This window comes from Rutidosis leptorrhynchoides, chromosome 10, assembly GCF_046630445.1.
Source record: "Rutidosis leptorrhynchoides isolate AG116_Rl617_1_P2 chromosome 10, CSIRO_AGI_Rlap_v1, whole genome shotgun sequence".
Taxonomy (NCBI): domain Eukaryota; kingdom Viridiplantae; phylum Streptophyta; class Magnoliopsida; order Asterales; family Asteraceae; genus Rutidosis; species Rutidosis leptorrhynchoides.
This window is the reverse complement of record NC_092342.1, coordinates 243,555,361-243,574,816: the sequence shown is the minus strand read 5'-3', so window position 1 is coordinate 243,574,816 and position 19,456 is coordinate 243,555,361. Positions and strand designations below refer to the sequence as shown.

At 35.8% G+C, this 19,456-nt stretch overlaps 1 pseudogene; it reads left to right on the top strand.

The window, feature by feature from the left end:
- Positions 1–438: 438 nt before the first annotated feature.
- On the top strand, positions 439–18,675 carry LOC139870920 (kinesin-like protein KIN-14C; annotated as a pseudogene).
- Positions 18,676–19,456: the final 781 nt, after the last annotated feature.

Sequence of the window (19,456 nt, the reverse complement as noted above, 5' to 3'; positions counted from 1 at the left end):
GCTCGAAAAAGCTCTTTGTTTTTTTACTTTGTCAGCATATAACTTATCATCAACTAGTAACACTAGTTGTAGCTAATGACGACATTCTTACATTGTAACATGTATCATAAATCTTTACTGAATGCGACATTTGATCTATCCATTTTTGAACATGATAAAGGATTAATCTAGTAAATTGATAAATGAATTATATATTTGAGTACTAGTATTAGATTAATCAATGATAAGTTTCATCAAAGTTTTTTGGTATAAAATAACAAAATGCTGAAATAAAGATTTTTGAATTTGCAAGCTATATTCCCCCATATATCCAAAATAAGTAGAATCATGGATTTTTCTTGTAATGGTAGTGTAAACCCATGCTAAACGACTTGATTTTATTGAATAGTTCAAGATGCTTGTGATGCATAAACCGAGTACTATATAGGAACTTACAGTATGGCTCACAAGCCGAAAGATTATGGTAGACATAACGTCTCAGATTCATCTGTCGGTAGTGATGTCGTTGAGTCAACAGCAGTCGATGACTGTAAGTCGTCTGATGTCCATACTCTTTACCAATATTTCATTTCATTATTTTATTATATTGTGGTTTTAATGATTTATTAACTATGTTTATGTTTATGTTGCATAGCTAAGACAAAAACAGCAGCGATTGAATGGTTGAATAACATACTTCCAAATGTTAATCTGCCTCATAATGCTTCAGACGAGGAGATGAGAACTTTTTTAGTTGATGGTACTATTCTTTGTCGACTTATGAACAGACTTAATCCGGGATCTGCTATTGAGGTAGAATCTTCTGATTTAACTGAATGTTCATATTTTTTAGTTGAAGTTTTGATCGTATTATTGTATTAAATCTTTTGTTTAGTTTGGTGATTCTCCTCGGTCACAAGAGGCAAAATCAGATAATGTCAACAAGTTCCTTGCAGCTATGGATGACATCGGTCTACACCATTTTAATTTATCGGAGCTGGAAAAGGTAACTATAAATTCATGATGTAGGTACCAAACGTCAAATGTCTACTACCGACAAATTGAGCTACCATTAAAGGTAGCAGTTTCCATAAAACATGTCAATCAAATTGTGGTTTAGTTTGCATAAAACAGGTACCAAATGTCAAGTGTCATACTTTGAAGTTCTTCGGTTTATGTCAGAGTTTGAAGTCTTCATATTGTTGAGAAAAGCGACACCGAATTATAGCAAACCGCTAGTAATAATTGAAATAGCGACAATAAAGGAACACCAAGATTTAACGTGGAAAACCCCAATAGGGTAAAAACCACGGGCAAGGAAAGAAACGTTTCACTAATAAGAATAATAGGAATTACACTTCTCTCTAATTACAAGGATAAGTACTAATTTTTATATCTCTTGTAATTAGGAGACTAACACTCACAAACTCTCTATTAGACTTTTAGTATACAAGATACACTCTTGAATTTGGGATGCCTAAATGTGTCTGCATGATGGTATATTTATAGTACTTGGAAATGGCCAAATTGTCAAACATGGTAGATGAAAGTTAGGCCATTTTACTAAGCCTTCAAATCAATAGTACTTGCACAATATACATGTGCTTATTGACTGACCATATCAACCATTCACCAACCATTCAATGTCCAATTATTTCAACAATCTCCCACTTGAAGATTTGATTGAAGCTCAATCAATCTTCACACGATAATCCTTCCTTGCCAATGATGTTGCTTACGTCTCTGCTAGGCCGAATGAGGAACGGCACCAAACAAACTTGTCACGGTTGATTGACTTTGTTAGAAAATCAGCTACATTGTCGTCAGTATGAATTTTCTGCATATCCACGGTTCCTTCTTCCACTTTCTCACGAACGAAGTGATACTGAACTCGTATATGCTGTCTTTGAATGAAATGCCGGATTTCTTGCAAGATGCAAGGCACTCTGGTTGTCACAAAATAGAGTGATATTCTTTTGTTTGTGTCCGAGTTCCTCCAACAACATCTTCAACCATACTGCCTCTTTAGTAGCTTGAGTAGCTGCTACATATTCTGCCTCTGTTGTTGACATCGCCACAACTGACTGCAGTTTTGAAACCCAGCTTACTATTCCACCATAAAGTGTGAAAACATGTGCAGTGGTAGATTTACTTTTATCGATATCACCTGCATAATTTGAATCAACATACCCTTTGATAATAAATTTCGGTTCCCCATAACATAATGCAATATCTAAGGTTCCCTTGATGTATTTAAGGATCCTCTTTACCGCATTCCAATGCTCTTTACCAGGATTCGCCATGTACCGACTAACTACTCCCACTGCATGTGCAATGTCTGGTCTTGTACATATCATTGCGAACATTAAACTTCTCACTGCTGATGCATACGGTACTCGAGACATCTCCTTCCTCTCGTCTTCACTGCTAGGACACATAACGGAGGATAACATGAGATTAGTAGGAAGTGGGGTTGAGATTGGCTTACTATCTTGCATATTGAAACGCTCCAAGATTTTCCTCAAATAATTCTTTTGAGAAAGCCAAATCTTCCTATTATCTCTGTCTCGGTGAATTTGCATCCCTAGAATCTTGTTTGCGGCACCCAAGTCTTTCATTTCAAACTCCCTAGCCAATTGAGCCTTCAGCTTATTAATACGATTTTTGTTAGGGCCTGCAACCAACATGTCGTCTACATATAACAGCAAAATGACAAAATCATTGTCCCCAAACCTCTTGAAATATGCACAAGGGTCTGCATAAAGTCTGTTATATTCAAGGCTCATTATGAAAGAATCAAATCTCTTGTACCAACATCTAGGCGCCTGTTTGAGACCATACAGAGATTTCTTTAACCTGCAAACCAAGTTCTTTTTTCCTTGTAGTTCAAAACCTTCTGGTTGAAGCATATAAATTTCTTCTTCAAGATTTCCATGAAGAAATGCAGTTTTCACATCTAGCTGCTCTAGATGCAAATCAAATGTAGCACACATCGCTAGAACTACTCGAATTGTTGTAAGTCGAACCACAGGAGAAAATATTTCATTAAAGTTCGTACCTTCTTTCTGAGCATATCCTTTAACCACCAGTCTTGCACGATACCGCTCCACTTGATCATCGCCATTTCGCTTGATCTTATACACCCATTTATTTCCAATAGGTTTTCTACCTTTCGGCAATGGCACAAGTTCCCATGTTTTATTTTTATGAAGAGCTTCAATTTCTTCCTGCATAGCCGTCATCCACTGAGATGCATCTGAATGATTCAGTGCCTCGCGAAGAGTTGTTGGCTCTCCTTCCTCTGTTAGAAGACAATATGCAACATTGCTTTCCATAATATAATCTGAGTGCCACCCTGGACGTTTCCTTTCCCGATTAGAAATACGAGTCGATGGAGCTTCATCAACGACTACTTGATTTTCATCGTGCTCTGGTACTGCTTCAGAAGAATCTTTATAAAATTTATTTACAACCTGTATTGGTGTAGTTTCTTTTGAAGTGCTAACATCTTTAAGATCTTTGTCTTCCGTAAAGACAACATCTCTGCTGATGACTACTTTGTGGGCAGTGGAGTCCCACAAGCGATACCCCTTAACTCCATCAGCATACCCCAAGAATAAATACTTTCTGGACTTCGGATCCAACTTTGTCATTTCTTGAGAATTGTACATTGTGTACACAGGACTTCCAAATATATGAAGGTTTGAATAATCAACTGGTTTTCCAGTCCACATCTCCATCGGCGATTTCAACTCAATTGCAGTTGACGGTGACCGATTTATCACGTAACAGGCAGTACTGACCGCTTCTGCCCAGAATGATTTCCCCAAGCTTGCAGTTGCCAACATCGCCCTCGTTCTATCTAACAAGGTTCTGTTCATCCGCTCTGCCACTCCATTTTGTTGAGGAGTGTATGCTGTCGTGAACTGCCTTTTGATACCTTCTTGTTTGCAGAACTTATCAAATTCATCACCAGTGTATTCTCCTCCATTATCAGTCCTTAAACACTTGATCTTTTTACCAGATTCAAGTTCAACCCGCGCTTTGTAAACTTTGAAAACTTCAAACACATCCGCCTTTCTCTTGATTGGGTACACCCAACATCTCCTAGTATAATCATCAATAAATGATACAAAATACTTTGCTCCTCCTAGGGATTGAACTGATGCTTGCCACACATCAGAGTGAACCAATTCTAGAATCAATTTACTTCTAGAATTTGATGTGTTAAACTTCAGGCGATGCTGCTTGCTGATTACACAATGCTCACAGAAAGGTAGCGATACCTTTGTAAGACCAGGAATAAGATTTCTTTCAACAAGAATCTTCATACCTTGCTCAGACATGTGTCCAAGCTTTTGATGCCATGTCATAGCAACTTTATCACTTGAACTATTCGAAGCAACAGATGCTTCCGATTCCTGTACCGTCTCGCCTTTCAGAATGTATAAATTAGCACCCACCTTTTCTCCTTTCATAAGTACAACCGCGCCTTTCTTGATTATCATGATCTTCTCATGTATCACCATCTTACAACCAAGATCATCCAATTGTCCTAAAGACAATAAGTTCTTCTTCAAACCCTTCACGTGTCGTACACCTTGAATAGTACGAACTGTACCATCGTGCATCTTCAGAATGATATCTCCAATTCCAATGATCTTTAGTTCATGATCATTGCAACTGTATTCAGTCCTCCTGAGATACGTTCATATTGTTTGAACCATTCTCTTCTAGGGGTCATGTGAAAAGTAGCTCCCGAGTCAAATAACTAGACATCAACAAATGTCTTTCTGCCTTCATTTGCTACCATTGCCTCACTAACCAAAGCAGTCCCATCATCTGAAGTGCTTGCAATATTTCCTTGAGGATTTGAGTTATTTAAACTCCAACAATCCTTCTTCATGTGACCTTTCTTGCCACAACTGTAGCATGTATAGGTCTTCTTCTTTTTAGACTTCGGTTTACCATGATTGTGACTCCCACTTGGGTCACGTTCCGTTGATCTCCCTCCTGACACCAATAAGGCCTCCACTTGTCGTGAACCGGCCTTTTTATCCTCCTTGTTATTGCGCCGATTTTCTTCTTCTAGAATAGCAGCCGCAACTTCATCATAGACTAGATACTCCGAGAGAACATTATTGGTTAAGTTAATAATGAGTTGATCATACGAATCAGGAAGACTCTGAAGTAAAAGTTCAGCACGTTCTTTTGGCTCTATATTGCAGCTTAATGAAGCGAGTTGAGAAAATAGAGTATTCAAAGAATTAATGTGCTCATTAACTGAAGTAGATTCATTCATGCGTAGCGCATAAAGTTTCCTCTTAAGGAATATCTTGTTGTGGAGTGATTTGGTCTCGTACAATTTTACGAGGTGATCCCAAATCTCTTTCGCCGTCTTCTTTTCTTCAATGCTAGACAAAACGCCATCTGCTAGTGCTAGATGAAGATTTGCGATAGCCTGGCCGTCCATCTCTTCGCATTTTTCACCAGTGACTTCAGCGGAACGTCCACTGATGGTCGCCAAACACTTATCCTTTCTCAGGATAGCTTTCATCTTTAGTTTCCATAACGAGAAGTTACTCCCGTTGAACTTTTCAATTTCAAATTTCGTAGACATTGCTATGATTACAATCTTCTTTTCGACAATATTATTTTTCTTGAAATAACACCCAAGGACTTTTACCGAGTGAAAATAATCTTACTTATTTTCTGATGTGGACGATCCACTCTCGTGGCAACCACAGAGCATACGATAAGTAGATTAATACACACAAGATATTAGACCTTAGCTCTTGATACCACTTGTTGAGAAAAGCGACACCGAATTATAGCAAACCGCTAGTAATAATTGAAATAGCGACAATAAAGGAACACCAAGATTTAACGTGAAAAACCCCAATAGGGTAAAAACCACGGGCAAGGAAAGAAACGTTTCACTAATAAGAATAATAGGAATTACACTTCTCTCTAATTACAAGGATAAATACTAATTTTTATATCTCTTGTAATTAGGAGACTAACACTCACAAACTCTCTATTAGACTTTTAGTATACAAGATACACTCTTGAATTTGGGATGCCTAAATGTGTCTGCATGATGGTATATTTATAGTACTTGGAAATGGCTAAATTGTCAAACATGGTAGATGAAAGTTAGGCCATTTTACTAAGCCTTCAAATCAATAGTACTTGCACAATATACATGTGCTTATAGACTGACCATATCAACCATTCACCAACCATTCAATGTCCAATTATTTCAACACATATGTCAACACATATGTCAGAGTCTTCATATTTCAGACTTAGTTAAAACTTAGTAAAATTTGAAGAGTTAGATCTGTTAGACTCATCAGATTTATAAGAAATGACTTGAAAGGGTTAAACTGGTACCCTATGTTGATCTATTTAATTAACCATTTTTAATCCATTATATTCTAAAAGAGATTATATTTCCTCTCTCATCACTTTTTTTACATTGTCCAGGGATCCATGAAAATAGTATCCGAGTGCCTTTTAACACTCAAAGCACATTTCATGCCAAAGGTTGTAGTAGACAGTCCCACTGCTACTTCACCAAGAAGTTGGGGAATTGACAATTTGAGATGGAAACACGTAGACGAACAAAGTGGGAGAAGTGATTGTTTCAATGAAGAACTATCTCCTCGAAAGTGTCAGCGGGCCCTACGTAGTAGCCCTGCGATATCTGGTACTCTCTCTCTCTCTCTCTCTCTCTCTCTCTCTCTCTCTCTCTCTCTCTCTCCCTCCCTCCCTATCGTACTCGTGAAACTAACACTTTTCTTTTCTAAAGGTGGCAGTTTTAACAATTTTCTTATGAATAGATTAATCATAGGAAAATAAAAAAAAAAGGTACCTTAGAAAACATGCACAACGTAATGCCAAAACGGATACATATATTATTGAACTATAATAAATATTGAGCTCATATACACACTAGTTTAATATAATGCTTTTCAGATAGAAAGCTTTTCGGGGTCAACCTACACTCACATGTTTCAACCCTACGAAAATGTAGTCAGTACACAGGGGCGGATCCACCATGGTGCAACCGGGGTCATCCGCCCCAACGGCGAAATGTTTATAACAATATTTTAAGGAAAAAGGCGATGCAGGGCTATCTGGTTATATAATAAATACAAGAAAAGTATGTCAAGGTGGACAATTAGCTCAATTGGTTAGAGTTTAGTGCTACAAATCAAAGGTCGAAAGTTCGAGACCTGCACGTCTTATGTTTGTTTGTTAATTAATATTAAATGATTGCTAATATTAGTCGTTTTAATCTGTTATGTTAATTATTATAACATATTAGCATTTTGATGTTTTTTTGGACAATTTTTATATTGAAAGATTGTTATTAGTCGTTTTAATCTGTTATGTTATTTATTATAATATTCTAGCTTTTTGATGTTGTTGTGTACAATTATAATTAAAAAAAAAATTCAACAAATGTTTTCCCCCGTCGAAAATATTTATGGATCCGCCGCTGTCGGTACCCAACCTTCTTTTTACCTTTTATCTGTTTATAGTCATAGGGTTCTTATATTTACACTCTTTTCTGCAGAGCCTACGAGTGCGTTGACACATCATGCTGGGCAAAAATTTCATGAAGTGATTCAAATGAACCATGGTGGCTACTCTGATCTGCCCGCTGAAAAAATATCAGAATTGATGAAATCGAATAGTTTGGATGTGATTTACTAAAATACCCTCCCATCTTAGATATCTTGTCAAAGTATATTATCTTTATTATCTTTTATTTTTTGTACCTTTCTAACTTTAGAATTTTATTGTGACCAGGTTGCCCCTACACAATCGCTTTTGAGCATGGTAAATGGGATTCTAGATGAAAGCATTAGCAAGAAGAATGGCGAAATACCTCATGTATGATATCAGGAATAAGTTAATCAGTGTAACAATCATGTATATACTATTCATCTAGTTAGATGTGTCAAGATGGGCGGGTAATGGTTCAAATATGGATTCTCAAGTTGGGTGGGTAAAGGGTTGTGTGAATTATGGTTACGAAAGTTTTTATTACAATAGTAATATTTTGAATAAAATAATTTAGGTGTTTGTGTTCATTAGAACTAGGCTTCGGTTGACTTTGTTTGAACTGTCCGACTTCTTTGAGCCTTCCCTTCGAGCTATATATTTATATTTAGCTCTTGCTAGATCAAACATATATCAGAGATCAACTTTCTTTTATTGGGCGGAAACTGCCACTTGAATCTATAGTACACTATTCTAAAGTCATATTTTATTTTATTTTATTTTATTCTATTTCAGCGCGTTTCTTGCCTCATGAAGAAAGTGGTGCAGGAGATTGAGCGGCGTATATCTACTCAAGCTGAACATCTACGAACTGTAAAACTCTTAAATACGTTTTTCAGAATCTGTTTGTCTTTACAGTCTTAACCAGTGTTACAAAACTCGGAATTACTCGGCGAGTACTCGATTTTTGCAACTCGGGAAGTAATTGGAGAGTTTTTGATCAAACTCGGTCAAACTCAGCCAAAACTCGAGATTACTTGAAAAATCGGTCAAAACTCGGTCAAAAGTTGGGATTCTCAAAAATCTAATCAAAATTGGTAAAAACTCGGTCAAAATCGTTCAAAGTCAAACTTGATCAACATCCGACTACTCTCCGAGTTGCCGAGTACTGCCTAAAATGTTCCGACCAACTACTCCCTGAGCAACAATTTTTGCAACCTTGGTCAAGTCTTAACAAGTTCCCACATGCAGCAAAACAATCTTTTTAAAACTCGTGAAGAAAAATATCAGTCAAGGATTAGAGTTCTCGAAGCACTTGCAAATGGGAACATTGGAGAGTTAAAGGTAGTTTACTATAACCATAATATTAATATTAATATTAATTATTAATATTTCAGGATGTATCTAACCAGTAAGACCATATGAAGGTAAACTTAAATGAATGATATAAAAAACGGGTCTAGTGAAACAAAATAATTTGTCGTTATACTCGCTCAACAACTGTATTTTCTTTGTTGCAGATGATGATGAGCCCGATTGAGCAGATAAAGGTATGGTGCACCTAATCATTTAGTATTTTGTCCTTATAATAAAAAAAAAATTTAATAATGAGATATAGAGACTTTCATAAAGAAGATTGAGCCAATGTTGGTTAGAAATGAGCCAGTTTGATCTTAAAAGGTGAATTAGTTTGGCTGTAGTGTTTGCGACTGGTAGTAACCCTGGTCCATGGTTCGGGTTGCAGAACTGGGAACTGATACTTGGTTAGATGTGGTGGGTACAACCCACAGACGAACGAATTTGGCTCTGAAGTTGAACTTTTTGAAAATTATAGAAGGTGTTGGATAGAGTCCAAATTGATGACAAACATTTAGTTGAAAAATTGGAATTGGCTTTTAAAAGTATAAAAGACAAATTGAAAAGAAAAGTGAAACTTGTGTACGTCTCTTTAATTTCACATGGAGGTAGGCATATATATACAAGTTGGTTTTTTGCATGGGAGACTAATTAGTAAATAGATTTGGCAAAATTGGTTTTTTTGCTTCTTACAAAACAAACGTACAAGGTTTCCAAGTCAAAGAAGGCTGCATTTCATTTCATGTTTTCACATATATATGTGCATGTATAAATAGAGGTTCATGCAGTGTAGAATTGGTATCACAAATTAGAAGAACATAGTTGATTCATATATCAACGAGAGTGTTATTTGTGAGGATAAAATTAAGAGTTTATTCTTGTAAGGAGTGTAAAAGAGTTTACGAGAAACTTAGATTTTATACTAAAATCTAAGGGGCTTGAGTTTGGGTTTAACTCATAGTGTACTTTTTCTTGTAACGGGTTCTTTTATATTATAAGAATAAAGGAGACTCTTGGGGTGGACGTAGGCAGGGTTTGCCGAACCACATTAAATGGTCGTGTTATCAGTTACTTTATTTGCTTTCTATTATTTCTAGCAAGTTTATCTCAAACAAATTATATCATCGCTTCCGCTGGTGTGGGTGCGCTAGGCAAATTGTCATAACAAGTGGTATCAGAGCGTATCCAGGTTTATCGAATATTTTTTGGTTTGAGATGGCGGGAAATAGCGGTATGCAGTTTAAGGTGGAGCCATTTGATGGAACTGGGAATTTCACCTTGTGGCAAGCAAGGGTGAAGGATGTCCTGGTTCAGCAGGGCTTGGCAAAGCCGTTAAAGGGTAAAAAGGATGGCAAGCCAGAAAAGATGACGGATGACGATTGGAATGACATCGAGGAAAGATGTGTCAGTACCCTTCGCCTTTCCATCAGTGATAAGATCATTAATAATGTCATTGGCGAGACAACCGCGACAGGGTTGTGGGTGGCCCTCGAGAAGTTATATCTCGGGAAGAATATGACCACAAAGCTAAACTTGAAGCGTGATCTTTATCGGTTGAAGATGGAGGATGGCGGGAATATCATTGAACACATGAACGTGTTTAATGGTCTGTTGGATCAACTTGCAAAAGTTGAGGTTAATATTGAGGAAGAAGATAAGGCCCTTATTCTTCTTACCTCTCTTTCCAGTTTGTATGATACTTTGGTTACTACTGTTCTTTACGGAAAGGCTACTGTAAAGATGGAGGAGGTAGTACCGGCACTTTTATCTCAGGATAAGAGACAAAGATCAGATGGCCGTTATGAGCATGAGTTTGCTATGGTTGGTCATGGAAAGGGAAAGTTTGCCGAAAAGAGATCTGGTAATAAAAGTAGGTTCAGATCAAGAGACGGTGTGAAGGGTGTCCAGTGCTTCAAATGTCAAGAGTGGGGTCATTACAAGAAGGATTGTCCACTCTGGAAGAATGGTGAAGATAAATCTGGGGGTTCATCAGCTGCAATAGCAGTTAATGAGTCGGTTAATTTAGGAGATGTTCTCACAGTCTCCAAAGGTTCTACTTCTGCTCAAGATGAATGGATTTTAGATTCTGGTTGTACGATGCATGTGTGTTCCAAGAAACCTTATTTTGATAAGCTAATATTAAAGAAGGCGGGGGTGCTGACTTTAGGTGATGGTTCAACATGTGATGTTGAGGGTGTTGGCATGGTGAAAATAAAAATGTTTCGCGGAGCTGCTTACACTCTTGGTGGCGTGGCGTACGCACCAAGGATGTGCAAAAATCTAATTTCCTTAAGCCAGTTAGATTCTCAAGGATACGGCTATTCGGCCGTAGGTGGAGTAATGAAAATTACACGTAGCAGAAAGGTCCTGATGAAGGGAGAGAAGTATGAGGGTTTATATCGTCTGGTGGTGAGTACAAGACGTACTCGTGTCTCGAAAGTTTGGAAAGTGTGTACACGAGAAATTGATCGGGAACATGTGACGACATGTTTGATCGAGTTAGACGATGGTGAGAAGGGAAATCCTACTAAGGGAGAGGTAACTCAAGACTCCTCTCCGGATTCAACTATGTAAGTTGACAGGGTCAGCTGCACATGTTTATTGGCAGTTTTATTTGAATCAGGTTCAGGACTGAGATGATTCAAGGTGTGTGCAGCGGTGATAAGGAGGCCAATGGTGAAAGTACTAGGTGATAGTATTTTCGGTGTTGAAGAAGATAAATGTTTGTCAAGGTGGAGATTGTTGGATAGAGTCCAAATTGATGACAAACATTTAGTTGAAAAATTGGAATTGGCTTTTAAAAGTATAAAAGACAAATTGAAAAGAAAAGTGAAACTTGTGTACGTCTCTTTAATTTCACATGGAGGTAGGCATATATATACAAGTTGGTTTTTTGCATGGGAGACTAATTAGTAAATAGATTTGGCAAAATTGGTTTTTTTGCTTCTTACAAAACAAACGTACAAGGTTTCCAAGTCAAAGAAGGCTGCATTTCATTTCATGTTTTCACATGTATATGTGCATGTATAAATAGAGGTTCATGCAGTGTAGAATTGGTATCACAAATTAGAAGAACATAGTTGATTCATATATCAACGAGAGTGTTATTTGTGAGGATATAATTAAGAGTTTATTTTTGTAAGGAGTGTAAAAGAGTTTACGAGAAACTTAGATTTTATACTAAAATCTAAGGGGCTTGAGTTTGGGTTTAACTCATAATGTATTTTTTCTTGTAACGGGTTCTTTTATATTATAAGAATAAAGGAGACTCTTGGGGTGGACGTAGGCAGGGTTTGCCGAACCACATTAAATCGTCGTGTTATCAGTTACTTTATTTGCTTTCTATTATTTCTAGCAAGTTTATCTCAAACAAATTATATCCTCGCTTCCGCTGGTGTGGGTGCGCTAGGCAAATTGTCATAACAGAAGGCTTATATACTATGTAATACTATTTTTTAGGATTTTCCAACTTCTTAGTCGGTGTTTGGTCTAAAGTTTTGTATAATCTGTATATTTTTCACAAAGTTTGTAATTTGTTACACGTAATCTAGTCTGAATTTTAAATTTGAAGAAAATTGTTTCGGGCTAGGCTTTAAAGTTTTAATAGTGGCTAAAGAAGACTTTTAATAGTGGCTAAAGAAAAATTGACACACAATAGATGGCCAGTATTATTAACTATTGTTCAAGGTACTTAGGGAATAATGTTATTGTTGTAGGTTGACGTGACGAGAACCGGAAGTAGCAAGGGCCAACTTCTAAAGGTGAGTACCTATATATTTACATATAGATGGATCAAAAGGCAAGCATGATTTTATCGAAAAGTGGTGTATTTTGATGTTTATTATTCATTGGTGAAGTTTAAGTGAATATTAGATCATATTCACCTTTAAAATCTATTGCCCCTGAGGACTCGTAGAAATTTTATGCTTGTTTTGGTATCGTTAATACCGTGCAAATTGGTGTTCATATATTACATTCCACATTTTTCAAAAAGAATATGTATATTTGAGAGAATTGTTATATGTGCTGTAGTGCATAATCTTCAACCCATGATCTTGCTAGTCAAGTTTGAATTATAGTAATTATCTGTGCGGCGGCTCAAACATTTCATAATGCTTCAGACAGATAACACAGGATTGCATGAGGAAACAAAAGACGAGTGTCGAAACGTAGAGAGAAATTTGAAGGAGAAGGATGGTAGAAGTGCTGAAATTGAAACTTTGAAGCTAGAAATGGAGAACATCAGGAAAACACATAAAGATAACTGCTTGCAAATAGAAACAGATGCAAGAAGAGTTCAAGTTGATCTTGAGATGAAATTGAAGGAGGTTGAAGACTGTTTGAATGAATCAAAGATGAAAGTGCAAGACCTTGAGGCCAAATTTCAGTCAAAAAGTCAACAGTTGAACAACAAGGAGAATATTTACAAAACATTTACAGAATTTCAACTTGGTGTGCTCAAGGTAGGCTAAAATAATATCACTATCTGGCATATTTTTCATATATGTTGAAATAATTTTAGTTTTTATTGTCTTTTGGAATAATCGAAGTTACCTTTCAGGAACTGAGATTCGCTTCGCAATCAGTCCGCCAGGAAATTTTAAAAACTCAGAAGAGCTACTCAGAGGAGTTTGATCACTTAGGTTTGGTTTGCTCTGGAAATACCTTTTTATTAATTAGAGGTGTAATATGGGCGGGTCGGTAGGGTAATCTTTCAAAAGGGATAATTTTGAAGATTTCCCGCCTACAATCTAGAAGCCCACCTTCTAGATATTCAAAGTAGGCAACCTTGACAACTCATATGGAGGTAGCAAAGTTGATGACGATGACGGCCGCCAAACTTCTCCGTTCACACCATTCCACCGCCATAGAATTTTTACTATAAATAGAGGTGCAAACCTCAGTTGTAAATCATCCCAAATCTTTCAGAGAAGTGTAATCACAACCTAGAGAGTGTGTGTGAGTTTGAGAGTTTTTTTTGTAAGAGTTTTGTAATACTCTGTAAATCTATTCTTGTGAGTAATAGAGTTGTTTTTCTCTCAAATTTATATCTCCCAACGTCCAGGCGATCCCCTCTTCTAACAAATTTTTGGGTGGGTTATGCTGACACAGTCCGCATTTAGAACTAATCAGTGTATCAAATTTTTAAAGGATATTTAGATTAATTTAGTAATGAACTAATTTGTTGATTTATCTCATTTTGGAGGTTTAATGTTTTAAGATTGCATTTTTTAAGGTTATCACCTTGTTTGTCCCGTTTCCTTTTGACGGAATCAACCTATTTATATGTAAATGCCACCTCCGCTTTAGATTGTGTTGAATTGCATTACCTTATGAATAAATATTGTATTGTATTGCTCAGGGACAAAGGTTAAGGTTTTGCAAGATGCAGCAAAAAGCTATGAAGATGCTGTTTCTGAAAATCGGAAGCTACACAATGAAATTCAAGAATTAAAAGGTTAATTTATGATAACATGTATAGTTACTAATATAGAAAATCTTGCATTGTGCTCATGAGATTTTGTTCGACAGGAAATATTAGGGTTTACTGTCGTATAAGACCATTTCTTCCTGGTCAAAATGAAACACTATCAACCATTGATTATATCGGTGAAAATGGGGAGCTAATTGTTGCTAATCCCTCCAAACCGGGGAAAGATAGTCACAGGTCATTCAAGTTCAACAAGGTTTATGGTCCTAAAGCTACTCAAGGTTTTTCACTTTCAACTTTAAATCTCTACCTTTTTATCGTCTTAATTGCATTAAAAATAACCAACTTTGATCTGTAACATAACCAACTGTGTTTGAATTATAAACAAATCTTTAAACCTTTATAGTTAGGATTTTTATAATGACAACCCTAAGGGCTGTCGTTAACACTGTATTGTACAATTTGATAACTGCCATGTGCAATACATTAAAGTGTGTTAACGATAACCTTAGGGCTGTCGTTAGCAAGATCCTTATAAATAATGTGACCTTCAAGCTTGACTGCTATTGAGTTGCATATAATTGCAAATTAAGTAAAAAATTAGAAAAACAACATGTTTTTCTTCGAACATCTTAAATGTCTTTTATTTCTTTTCTTTTATTTGTTTGCTTAAATTAGCTGAAAGTTTGAGGCTTTGAAAAATCGATGGAACTTTAGTGATTTTTTCATGGGAATAATGAAAGATTGTTATCTAAATATACATAGGATAAAAGTTTTTACCTTTTTATTATGATATTAATCATTTTTGATCGATGAACCACAATTTTACTGGGTCAGACTGTTACCATTACAACTTGTGTTTTATATTTTGTTAAAGAAGTTGATTACATATATACACAAAAGTGAGACATGTGAGTTTACTAATATTTTATACGAATGTTGGCAGCTGAGGTATATGGAGATATACAGCAACTGGTACAATCTGTTTTAGATGGATACAATGTATGTATATTTGCATATGGTCAAACAGGATCTGGAAAAACCTACACAATGGTATTAATATTTCTTTGTATTTTCGTGGTTTATGTTGTTTCTGTTTATTGTTAGTTCTTTTAATGGTTTGTTTCCGCAGAGTGGGCCCGACAAAGGTTCTGAAGAAGAATGGGGAGTGAATTATCGCGCTTTAAATGATCTTTTCAGAATTTCCCAGAGTAGAAGCACATATAAATATGAAGTGGGGGTTCAAATGGTCGAAATATATAATGAACAAGTCAGAGACTTATTAGCAAATGATACTTCTCATAAGAAATATCCTTTTTATACCTAAGGTCGTTGGTTAACCAGATTTGATGAATATTCTAGACGTTCTTGACACATTTTTTAGATGTTGAAAAATGAACATATCGGGTAACAAGTCAAATCGGGTCGGTTGGGTTTACCTTCTACCTTTTTATTACATGTTCAAAATGACTGACTAGATTTTACTCGTTGAAAGTACACTTCGGGTGCATTTCTCCCTTTGACCCGTTTGACCTTTTTTCGAAATAAAATAATGTTAATTTCCCCGTTGTCCCTTCTTCTGTTATCACTTAGATATAAATATGTGATACTTAAGGGTACTTTTAGTACATCTTCTTGATGTTTACATTTATTTCTGGAAATAACATGGTTACTGATGATGTCACTTATAACTTGGACAGACCAATATGTAGTTCTCACTAAATTGCATCTAATTCAGGGTCTTTTTCGTGCATTTTCCTGATGGTAATAATAGTATGCTTTATAAAATGACATATGTTTTAACTTTGACTTGCGAACACTTGGGATTTTAGCAACCTCAAGTTTAGCCGTTCCGGATGCTAACATGCGGCAAGTTAATGAACCATCTGATGTTTTGGGACTAATGGAAATTGGACTCAAAAACCGAGCTAGAAGTACTACTTCCATGAATGAAAGAAGCAGCAGATCTCACAGGTGCTTTATTTCCTAAATTATAATTATAAAAATAATAATAATATGACCTATTCAAATTGGATTTTCATTTCACATTAGTTTCTTATAAACATTTGTAGAGTTGTATATAAATTAACCTAAAGTGGTCCATTCATGTGGGTCATATCTTTCAAGTCTAATGCATCTTCTATATTAACGTAGATGGTGATCTTTAGTGTATGTTTAAGAAAATAATGCCGATATTATGCAGTGTTGTGACGATCCATGTGCGTGGAACGGATCTAAAGAATGGTGGGTCACTAAATGCCGGTCTTCATTTGGTAGATCTTGCAGGAAGTGAACGAGTAGATCGGTCTGAGGTGGTCGGGGACCGGCTTAAGGAAGCACAACATATAAACAAATCATTAGCTGCTCTTGGTGATGTCATCTTTTCGTTGTCTCAGAAAAGTGTTCATGTTCCATTCAGAAATAGCAAGCTTACTCAGGTCCTTCAGAGCTCGTTAGGTAATAACCGTTTTATTACTTTACTACGTGCCATGTACGTTATGTTATCTACAGATTCTTACTCGTGTTACAGGTGGTCAAGCAAAGACACTTATGCTTGTGCAGCTTAATCCAGAAGCTGCTTCGTATATTGAAAGTTTGAGTACCTTAAAGTTTGCAGAACGGGTCTCTGGAGTGGAGCTGGGACCCGCTCGAAATAATAAAGAAAATAGTAATGTGAAGGAATTGATGGAACAGGTAATTATACTTGTATTACAATAATAATGATGTACACTAGTTCACTAAATTTTTATCTTTCGAAAGAGATTTAAAATATTGCTATTATTCTGCAACCTCTAAACAACTGAAACATTGAAATTTTGTTAATCGTTATCACCAAATCAACAGGTGGCTTCCCTCAAATTCATAATTACAAAAAAGGAAGAGGAGATTGAACGTCTACAACTCATCAAAGATAAAAAAAATGTTCATCCACCGACTGGTGCTTTGGATAAACAACGTTCATCAAGGTACGGGTCTTCTTCTCCCATTTCCAAAGGAGCCGGGTCATCTCCGTACAACAACCGAGCAAACAGTCTTCGTGGGGGCCGTATGTCTCTCGACGGTTATGGATATAGACCAGTTAAAAAAGGGCCATCATCGCTACATGGAGAAGGTCAGAATTTGTGACATCATGATGAGATGTGTTAGGATTTTGGTGTTGCAGAAATTTATGTGAGAGATTGTATTTAATAATACTTGTTTTTCTATGGTAATAGAAAAGGATAGCTCTGTTGAAGGCAGCCCACTTCGCGAAGGATCTAAATCGTTCCACGCCACAAATAAGTAAGATGATCACTCTTTATTTGAATTTTTGTTATTTCACCTAATATATTCCTAAGTAGTTACCATTATAACAAGTTTCAAGTCAACTGTGTGCTAATTACCTTTTTAAAAAAGACATTATATTGTATAAGACTTAATTAGTTACACATCTTAGGTTGTAAGTATAATGTTTGTGACAATTAAAATGGGATGGAGCTATACGTCTTATACATATAATGTTTGTGACAATTAAAATGGGATGGAGCTATACGTCTTATACTCCATAACCATTAGAGATAAACATATCCTGCCTCAACCGTTTACATGTGAATGGGTCTGTTCCGGTTATACAGTGTATCTAGTGTGTCAAGCACTTAACATAAACAGAAAATGCAATAAAAGGGAGCAGTTAGTTATAAAATTCCGTAAAAGTGTATCCCAAAGCAGAAAACCTCAAAAACAGTTTGATTGAAATACACTTATTATGCTTACCAATATAGTGTTTCTTTTTAATATTTGACTCTCGTTATTAATAGGGAGTTCAAATGTTATAGACAAAAATTGGTAGTGGTAAATCGTACCCATTATAAAACCTAGATAAATATTGTTTTGACGTGTTATGAAATGTTACCAACCTACTATTTTGCCACCACTAAACAAATTCTAAACAAAAGGTCCTATTTACAATATGGTATTGTTTTATTTTTTATATGAAATTATAGTAGAACTCTCATATAAAACTATTATACAGGCCCAAATCTGGCAACAAAATTCCTCACCCTCTAGCAAAAATATCCAAGGATATTCCTAAAGCTGCTAAAGGTACATGAACAATAGCTCTGATCATGCAACTGAATTGGTATGTTTTACATTGTTTGATGAGAAAATTGTTGCAAATAGAAACATTAAAATCTTTTTTTCTATGCTTTATAAATCTGGCTCGAAGTAATTTAAATTTTAAAAGATACATACTATCGTTCACGAATAATTAAAACTGTAAAAAGATTAAAATTTATCTTCATCACTTTTTACTCAAGGCCTTAATCCATTTGCTTACAGGCATGTTCAAGTCTCCAAGTGGTGGCAGTTCGACCGGCAAAAATTCTTCCAAGAGATGGACATGAAATATACGGTAACATATAACTTTTCATGCATTCCACAATTATATGACATGTGTTTATCATCCAAATTTACAACCTTGTTTTCTTTTACCATTTGACGCTTTTTAATCTTGACTTTTAGAGTTGGTTTAGATCTCGAAAATGTATGACCTTGTTGATTTTTAGGAGAAAAGAGCTCTACCATAAATGGACGGTGATCATACAAGTAATGTAAGTTACTACATTTAATTGAGTATTTTAATTGAATATATGGATACTTATATGTTTATCATAGTCTTAGGCTCTTAGCTTCATATACAAACTAGTTTTACTAGCATTTTATATTTATGCATATAAAAGGATGCCATTGGTTGTGGACTATTGACTTAGTGGTATATGGGGAGCCCATTAACAAGGAGGTTGTGGGTTCAAGTCTCATGGGAGATATTTGTATAAATGTGTGAACTGTGTACATACTAAGTGCTTTAAATTGTAGGGTTGATGCACTTAAATAAAATGACTATAGAGTAGATACACTCATATACATCACAACATCTCTGAATTATAAAGAACGAAACATTCAAAATTATTTATTTATTTATTTTATGAGGTTTTCCCTATCCGTGAGGGGGAATTATTTTTAACTCTGATGTACACAGTTTATCTAGAACAATTCGTGACCGTTTCCCGAACCTTCCCTGGCCACCCCAAGATTTGAACTTTCGCTTCAACCATTGGGCTATCTTGGAATGGTTATTTATAATTATATTATAGCATACTTATTTGAAATAATCTTTTTGAAACTTTGTTAGTC